The following is a 10,235-nucleotide window of genomic DNA, read 5'->3' as shown; positions in this document are numbered from 1 at the left end:
GAAAAATTTGGTCAATTGAGAAACAAGACAAAGCCTTTTCTCATTTCTCTCAATTGAGACCAATTCAGCCAATGATATAGCTTAGGGAATATGGAAAAGGGTCACCCTCAACAATCAAATCTTCAAAGGCCAATGTGATTTTTCAACCAAAGAGAATTTCCAAAGAACTCAGACAAAAAATCCATTGGACCTGACCTATGAAACTACCAAGCCTGATGAGGAGAAACTGCTCGGAAGGTCTATTGCTTTCTTCAAGATTCCAGAGATTCAGTGCTAAGAAAATAATTGCTAAAATCTATAGGAATGGAAATTAATCTGTGGGGTGGCTGACATCCACAGTTTGCAGAGGTAAGAAAGAAGAAAAGGTGAGGCTCAAACAAACACAAAGCAATCTGTTGTAGATCAGAACCGAGCTAAGAAGCCTGCAACCACAGTTTTGTAGTGCCCACTGTGACTGCTGAGACTCATATTGAAGAAAGCAGCAGAACCAAAACAATTAAGAAAATGAGATGCAAGCTAAAACCAAAGAGGAAGCTGGATTTTGAAGAAGATAAGAATGGTATATGCCAACCCCATCTACTACCTCAAGTCAAATAGCCATGCCCACAATGGAACAAGCTAAATTCAAGGTTTATCCTGACATGAATTTCCATGGTGAAACCATAATTCCCAAAGATGAAACCCATAGATTGGGAAAGCCTGCCACTCCCTGATCTAAACATTCCAATCTATCCAAGCCAAAGAAGAAAAGAAAGAGTAATCAAGAAGGTCAATCCTGTCAGACTTCATCCAAATCATGGCCAAACCCAAACCAACTGTCAATAAGGGAGATCAACTCTTCATTTTGTGACATTAAAGAATTCTCAGACATAATCTTTATCTGGATGAGCTAGAAGAAGTTAGAGCTATTGATGCTACAAACATCTTCCAAAAAGATTAGTCTTCAGGTACAAAGGTGGAAGAGAGATGACTTGGCCACTTCACAGAATTCTCATGAAGGTATTCTGTTTGGTGGATTACTCCTCATAAAGAAGAATTTTGGATTCAACATTATGCCAAGAAAATGGTACTGAACCAAATTGAGGAGATAATGAACAACAAAAGAAATCCAAATGCACTCCCAAGAGTATTAACAATTCCCTTCACTAGAGCAGAGTGCATTTGAGGCCATACTGGATAATGGAGTTCAAAGATGAAAAATGCATCAGAGATTCTTCAGATTGGAAGATTCAGCTAAAGATTTCACAATGAAACTCTCATGGAGATGCCAAGAAAGCTGGATCAAACAAATGAGGATGAATCTGAATTCTACAGGCAACTTCAAACACTAGATTGAAGAAAATAATGAGAAGTTGGGTAAGAAGTTCAGACAGTCAAGGAAATAATCTAAATCTGCTCAGTCTAGAGGAGCACCTTGAAAATGACTTGTGAGACTCTCTACAAACTTCCTCTGTATGTTTGTCAATAAATTGCAACTTGTCAATTTTATCTACTATATTCAGCTGTATTCATAGGGTGTTTTGTATCATCAAGTTTCTCTTAATTTACGGCTACAATTCCAATAGACATAAATTGGGGGAGATTGTTAGGAATATGTTGTGTACTTGATGATAAGTTAAACAAACACTGAGTAGATTTATTCAGTGATTTGTAGCCTTCAACGGATGATCACTTTCAACATCTGTTAAAAGGGTAGCATATACATTAATAAGTTTAGTAGCACATTTCTGCATATTATAATATCTTAGAGAACTAGATGTTGTAGAATGTTTTAAGTCATGTTGACTATTAGATTGATGTGCAAGATAGGTTGGTAAATTAAATATTAGATACCTTATATCTTGTATAAATGAAATGGAGTCAACTGCCATGAAGATAGCCTCAACAGATGTTCACAAGGCTTCAACGGATAATCAACTAATGTCTCAACGGATGATCACACTGAGTTCAACGGATGAACAAATTTAAAAGAGCAGTTGATAGTGACTTGACAGTCACATGCGTTGATTGTATGCAGAAGGAATGTGGCTGCTATTATCAGTTTAGAGAAAAAGAAGCATTCCATTTCCATGCTAAACTAAAGATTCAAAGATGCTGGATTGAGAAATGAAGGAGCATGAAATCAGACTAGAAACATTTGTCTTATTTGTTTACTCCCTCCGTCCCTTTCAATTATTCACATTTTTTAGAGAGTGTCCGACATGCATTTTAAGGTGCATATAAAGTATAGTTCTATATTTTTTTAAATTTTATTTTTCTAAATTAAAATTAAAACATTCAACTTTTATTCAAAAAAGAAAATTATAAAAATAAGTTACATAACTATACTTTTTATGCACCTTAAAATGCGTGTTGGACATCCCCAGAAATGTAAACAATTGGAAGGGACTGAGGGAGTATCTTTTTTATCATGTAACTTGGTGATATATAAACCAAGTGTAGCAAGTAGAACAGTATCCAAGTAGTAAGCAATTACTAGAGAAATAGATAAAGCTACATCTGTAAAGAATTTCTCTGTTGTTTGTAAGTTCAACTTGTTAGCAGCTGTGTGCAAACAGCGCATCACAGAGTTCTCAGATTAATATATATCTCTGGTGGATAAATTCAATCACCAAAGTTTTTAAATACTTGTATTTGATTATTTTGTGTTTGATTTCTTCAATACTTTCATTCCGCACTTTAGCCAAATCAAACACTGATATACATTCATAGTAGAATAGTTCTTAAAATTTAAAAAGTAGCCAAATTACATTCAACCCCCCTTCTGTAATTCTTTGTTAGATTGTTTGAGAATAACATGTAGTATGCATAAAAGCTTAGTTATGTAGCATTGGATTATAATTGGCAGCTTCATGTTTCAGATATTTGGGAAATCTGGTATGTGAAGTTGAAATAGCAATGTAACTAAGGCCTCAAATCAATATAAATAGCTCTTAGTTTAATATGATATATGAAATTTCGAATATTGTCTTCTATCTCTATATCCTATTATTTAACCCGCTAGTTTGTTTATGCAAAAGAAAGATCGATTAGAAGAATATATTAGACAAGTAAATACCGGCCAGGAAACGCAAAGAAGGAACTCATATTTGAGTTGTAGATGGTCTGTATGATCCGAATATATTCAGTTATAAATTAATTCATTGACTGTTGAAATATATTCTACTACGACTGAACAATTATAACCCCCAAATTTTAAAAGACAAAAATAAAAAAAAAATTAGCTGAATTATATTATAGATTTTAATAAATATTAAATATGTAACATACATGTGACTCCCTTATCTTAGTATTCAGATTCCTATATTAAAAGCTATTCCAACCAAAACCTACATAACCAAATACAAGCATCCACATATTGAGCTCCCCATATTTGCTCCAATTATTTTGTTAAAAAAACCTTCACGCATGAGAAGATGCATGAATCACAATCTTCACAGAATGATTTTAAAGCACCCACTTCAGTACTATTCACTCTACATGTGAGTTGGTCAGATGTGTTTAGTGCACTGGAGTAGGTTTCAGTTAAAACTTAAAATAGTTTTAACTTTCAGTTGCTCCTTTGAGAACGTAGAGTGAATAGGACACTATTAAAGATAGGCTTAGGAAGGAATCTTAATCTTATAAGTATGTAGGCCGTCTATTCACAATTTGTTACTTTAATATATTGGCCTTATAGTAAAATATAGAAGAAGCGATTAAATAATTTCGAGAGCTTTGCTAGTTTGTTGCACTTGCAAAAATACAAAACTAAATCGATTAAGGAGTTAAACACGAATCACTTGTTTAGTAAACCTATTTACCATTCTAAAAGCACTGGTGTACCTAAGGTTTGAGCATTATTACCTAACCCACTAAATTCGCATATCCTACAACTGCCCAATTACTCTGTATACAGGTCATGACACACATGTAAATACTAATACCCTCGTAAGTCTATGAAATCATGATGACTGAGGTAAAATAGGCATATCCACAAGGCATTTTAGTACTCTTCCGAGAGAGATCCCACCAAACACTACAAACAGTTATTACATAATCAAACCAACAAATGCTACAGTAATGAGTTGCTTGTTAAATATTAGGAGGACAAGTAAAAATTTTACCGATCAAAAGTTGTAAGTTAGGCTCAATTTTACAGCGGAAGTGATAGCTCCAAAGGCATGTCTTATGACATGTTGTAGTTTTCTAAATAAACACAAACTAAAAAATATTGTACCTGCACAAAGTAACAACTCATGTTCAGTACTTCAGTTTAATATGATAAGTTTAACTAATGGGCTAATATATAACATCACCAAAATTAGAACATAATCAATAGTTTTGTATTCCTCATCAGTATGTAAAAAGAAATTACCGGTTTTGTAAAGTACGCATATAGTTTTTATAAAAAGCTTATACCTAAAAATGAACAAGCTAGACTACTGTTTAATTAATACTTAGCATTTAAATTACAATTACCGGAAGAAATTGTCCGGTCCTTCTCTCTCAAGTTGAAAGCGTACAATGGCTATTGTCATGCCCATGGTCTTCCATTTTTCTTTAATTTTGATTGGTGGTTTTGTAACCTTTTTTTTGCAAGGCTTAGTATCAGTGACTTAGATGATGTGGATATGAACCAAAACTTTGTAAAGAAACCTAAAACAAGATGTACGCATAATGTTCCAAACCACAAACATATCTATTTTTTGGAATTTATTGATGGATAGCGATTATTGTATATATATACAAATCGAACCATATGTAGGTAATGATTGCTATATTAATCCTTAAATTATATGTGCTTTATATTGTAATTGAAAGTATAATAATGGCGAAACATATGAATAGGAATGGCAAGAGTGGTATGATTTAAAGAGAAAGTGAAAACATAACTTGGCTTGTAATTGAGGTAAAAGCTATGATGACATTCTTTTGTACTGGATCGTAATATAAAGCAGTAAACTTCTGGACCACTCCGTGTGTATGGCTAGATAACTTTCAGTATCTGCAAGAGGCAATAAATTAAAATGATTCAATGATTGTTTATTTTTTACACCGCATTGATATTATGCAGAAACATGAGGTTATAATGACTAATTAAACCAAAAGATGCAAAAGTAAAACATGCAATTATGTAAATTTATATCAACAATATTTGGGTAGTTAACATTGACTCATTTTTCTATATCCTTTATTTTAGTTGTAGACATCTCTCTCCAATAAAAGGTGTAGAAAACGGTTATGAGTGTAACGAAACACGATATGCATGATATAAGGATGTGGCATAGTTGTAAATTTTCAAAGAATAGGCGCAATTAGTAATTTCATAAGGAGTTCTTATTAGGCTCAAAATGCCCTTGTTTTTATCCCTATTCTCCTACTATATTGAAGAATCAAAGGATTGGGCATCTTTTATTCAGTTATAGAATCTACCTCTATAGTACAACTTATAGAATGACCACGAATAGATAAGTTCACATGAATCCTACTCAATGACGACGAATCTCTATCTACACAACCTTGCTACTATTTAGAACATGAGTTGATAATGACTAATTAAACCAAAAGATGCAGAAGTAAATCATGCAATTATGTAAATTTATATAAAATAATATTTGGGTAGTTATTTTTGACTTCATTTTTCTATATCCTTTTATGTTATTTATTTTGCTCCATATGCGCGTATTTTAACAATAATGAATGCAGTAATACTTTGTCTTTGGAATAAAACAAATATATTGTCTCATAAATAGCTTCATTAGTCTGCTATTCCTGAAGCTCGCTAATCAATACGACAAATCTTAAAAGCACGTAAAGAAACTGATGGCTTAAGCACAAAAGTTTATGTTACTCAATTCCGGAAATAATCAGAGTTTTAAAATTTCTAGAAAGATTTTCTCTTTTTACCTAAATAAAAACATACTTTAAATAACATACTGCAATAAAAAAAGTTGTCCCAACCATTTGTAGCCTAAAGGGATTTTTTTTAAAAAAAACTAAAAAGCCGATGTTGTGACAATAAGTTCACAAGTCCATTTGCCAACACATAAATGTAAATTGCCAATGTCTGAGTTAGAAATGTTAAATGCCACTATGCAGCTTATACTTAAGCATATTATGCCATCTTCAAGAAAGTACTCAGAAAAATATTGAATAGAAGCTCAAAATTTATTGCTCCTAATAGTCATAAAAATTTGGAAGAGTTGAGTCGATATATATATAAACCATAATTCACACTAAACTTATCCACATTTAAGCACTCATAACACAAATTAGCTAAATAGATAAATTAAACTCCATATGCAAAATATTGTACATGTATTTGCCATCCAAATGTAAGTCTAACATGAAAGAAAATAATATTTAGAACATCCCTCAAAAATGGTTAAAGAAAAATATTAAAAAGGAAAAGGCTTAGGGAAGAGAGATTAATTAAAGTTACCACAAATCTTAATGGGAGTTTCGAGAAAGATGCGCAATGCTTTTAGGACCTATATTTTATTAGCTTCTATGCCCTAAAATTTAGTTAGCTAGGGACACATGCATGACATGTATAGGCCCAACCTGATGAACCCGTCTTTTGAAGTAGGGGGTGTAACTTGTAATATAAAATTATACTAAATGACTTCTCTTACAACGCTTTTTTTAGAAGGGTAACACTCAAAGGGTAGTACAATATATTTATGTCACATTTAAGGATTAGAGGTCCATCATCATTAAAAAATGAAACCAATCTCAATTTACATACCACCATGAACGCACTACCTCCTGCAGCAAATATCGGTGGCATGTCTGTTAGGTCACACACACACTGTAGAGGGGGTGAATACAGTGTATAGTACACTCAAATCGATCTTAAGAACTTAAGTAACAGAAAACAAACTTTATTGAAACATAAACTCTGTTACAGTATGGAACTGTTGCCTCTCAGTGATGAACAAATATCACGAGAGCTGCAAGGGTTACAATGAATAATCTTTTCTAATAATGATAACACTTATAGTGTAAACCCTATGTCTGTGTTTATATACTACACAGTTACAAGATAATCGCTAATTGATATGGAATATAATTCTGCTTCCTAAATTATATCAATCAGATATCTTTTCTTCCAAGTATTCCATTCTTCACGGAATTCCTTCTTCATGCATATCTCTTCTTATGTTTATCTCGATCTTCTTTCCTTTAATCAGCTACTGTCCTTATCTGATTGTCCTTCAGCACTTAAGTTCTGATATCTATCTTCTGATGATTATCTCCTGATAATATAAGTACTGATATCCTCAAGTCCTGACTTCCAGTATAAGTACTGATCAACAGTTAAGTACTGATTTATCCTGTTCACGTAAGATTCTGAAAGCTAAACATAAAACATATTAGCCATAACATTATCAAATATATCTAACAATCTCCCCCTAACTTGTAAATTAACAAAATATACAAGTTTAACAGATATTTGATGATGTCAAAAACATTAAGTACAAATGCATGAGAAATAGACTATATAACTACAACTTACAGTCCTTAAAGTTTTACCAATTTCAACTTCTGATAACAACTTCAATCTGTATAAATATCAGAATTTAAGCAGTTGTAGATCTTCGACTTGGCTTCTTATTTTCTGATCTCTCTGATGTCAGGAGTTGTTCTGAGATAGTTCTTCAACAAACATTTCTCAGCATATCTTAGTTCATCAATCATTCTCCTTTTAACATCTTTAAGCTCTGTAGTATCTTCACCAGTTTGAAAGATTGCAACTCTGAGATCATTAATTTTTGCTTTTCTCAACTCCTGATCTAATCTTATGACATAAGCTTTGTCAGACTCAAGATTGAATTCAAGTCCCTTAATACCAAGATACGTTCTGATCTGTGCAGTATTAGGCTTCATATCAACAATATCACCATTGTGATCTCTGTACTTTGGAACATATATGCTGTCAGACTTAACAGAATAAAGCCTTTTCTGTCTCTGAATCTGTTCTTTTAAGTAGTTTGCAGCAGTCTTTGTTATTCTGTCATCCACTTGAAGTAAGAAAAGTACATGCTCCAATTCTTCAAAATACTTCAAAGGAATGGCATTTTGTCTTATATGATAAACCCTACCATCTGTCATGAAATACAACATGATGTATTCTTTCAAGTAGGTATGGTAAACCATCTGTACAGATTCCAGTTGATTCAATCTCTCAGGAGTTGCTCCAATACCTGGTTCACTCAAGGAAGTTGGATCATTGGTAGTGTTGTGTACTCTTCTTTCATCAGCACTTCCCAATCCAGTTTTATCTCTAGCTTCCTTTCCAGTAACTACTCTTACTTCAAAACCACTTGCAGTAGTCTTCAAAGATTGAGTCTGTTTTGCTTTAGTGAATCCTGGTAGGAGTGTCTTTGATCTATTTTCTGATATCAAGTTAACTTGAGCTCTGTCAGAGGTTACTTGCTTCTTCTGAATATCAGAACTTACAATTTCTTGACTCTGAACAACTTGAGCCATGTCAGAGGTTGTTTTAAGAACTTTTCTTGAAGTCAGAGCAAGATCATCTTTTTCATCAGCAATTTCTTCTTCCTCAGGAGGTACATAACCCTTGATAGGTTCACCAACCTTTTCTTTACCCTTGGATCTTGGATCTATCTGTGGTTGTGATCTAGCCAATGTTGCTTCAGTATGTGTCCTTTCTTTGATCACAATACCTTTAAGGTTTGGAAGTGACTTTTTACCAGAAGCTTCAGATTTAGATGTGACTTTCTCTGATTTAAGTATGGCTTCTTCTTCCTTTAAACTTTCCAAGTCCATTCCTGGATTTTCTTGAAGAAATAACTGTCTTGACATTTCCTCATCAAGATCTAGAAGTTCATCAGAACTTATCCTTTTACCAGCAGCAGAACTTATTCTTTTCCCAGTATCAGAACTTATTCTGTGACTAGCTTGTCTTGATGTAACCTTCTACCTTGACTATGACCAGCTACCCATTCCAGAGTTTCCTTGGTCATCTTTTCCATCATCCTTTCCTTGTAGTGTCTTGTTGGTTTTGCATTTGGACTTAATTACCTTCTCCCCCTTTTTGGCAATAGCAGGTAGTAAAAGAGAGATAAGTAGTTCCACTGAGGTCTGGATTTCAGTAAGTTGCGATTGCTGAGAAGCTTGATTTGTCAGAATTTGATCAATCTGAGCTTGTTGTTTCTCTTGAGTTTTCTCAATATAAGCAATCCTGTCAATGGTAGGTTGAAAGAACTTTTTCTTATCAATTTCCAAACTTGATCCTGTTTGATAAAGTTCTCCTGAATCTTGTGTAGCTCTGCATGAGTAGTTGAATGAAGACCTTGTAGATGTTTAGTACTCAATGCAGTGACTCTAAGCTGGGTTTTAAAATCATCAGAATTTAACATTTCATCAGCTTTAGTCAAGTGCTCAGCAAGATGTAAAGCATTTGGAACACATGAAACTGAGTTCCATTCCTTAGTCCACTCCTGACCTGCAGGAGTTTCACTCCAAGGCACTGGTGCATCCCTGATAACAAACTCCTTTACCAGTTCAGACTTAGGAAGAGTCGGTGGAGGAGTATGTCCTGAAGGACCTGCTTCATCAGCATCTATAGTTGGAGCAGCTTCACCAGTATCTCCAACATTTACAGTATCAGAACTTAAAGAATCAGTATCTTCTGATAAGACAACAGTGTGAGTAGCAATGGAGGCTTCAGCATCCTCTAATTGCTGATCTGATACTAAGTTCTGATCAACAGCCATATCCTGATGCTCACCTAAAATCTGATCATCAGCATCTTGATGCAGAGAAGGTGTTGTTGATAACTCTGGAGTTTGAACAGCATCAGTAACAGGTGTTGTGGAAGGATTATTTGCTGTTGGAGCTTCTAAGAAAAGTATTTCAGGCACAACCAGGTTCTGAATATCAATTTCAGCACTTGTGCCTGGATCAACAAGAGACACAGATGGTGAGTTAGCCTTGTCAGATACAGCTTCCTGAGATGGAGTTGATGGAGAAGAAGTGACTGGAGCAAATTCCTTGTCTTGTGAGATTAGAGATTCCTGATCCCCTTCCTTAGCTGCTTCCTCCTCATCATCTGAAACTGGCCTTTGTGCCCTCTGTTTCTTGTACTTCCTTGTTGATTTGGATTCCTTGGGAGTTTCAGGAACTACCATTCGTCTAAGCCTCTTGAGAAGCCTAGAACCCCCAATTTCAGAATCCTTCTGAGAAGTTGCTTTCTCAGCTTCATTTACCACAGGTTCTGAAGAAGG

Source organism: Apium graveolens, chromosome 11, assembly GCF_009905375.1.
Source record: "Apium graveolens cultivar Ventura chromosome 11, ASM990537v1, whole genome shotgun sequence".
Taxonomy (NCBI): Eukaryota; Viridiplantae; Streptophyta; class Magnoliopsida; order Apiales; family Apiaceae; genus Apium; species Apium graveolens.
Note: the sequence above shows the minus strand (reverse complement) of the source record.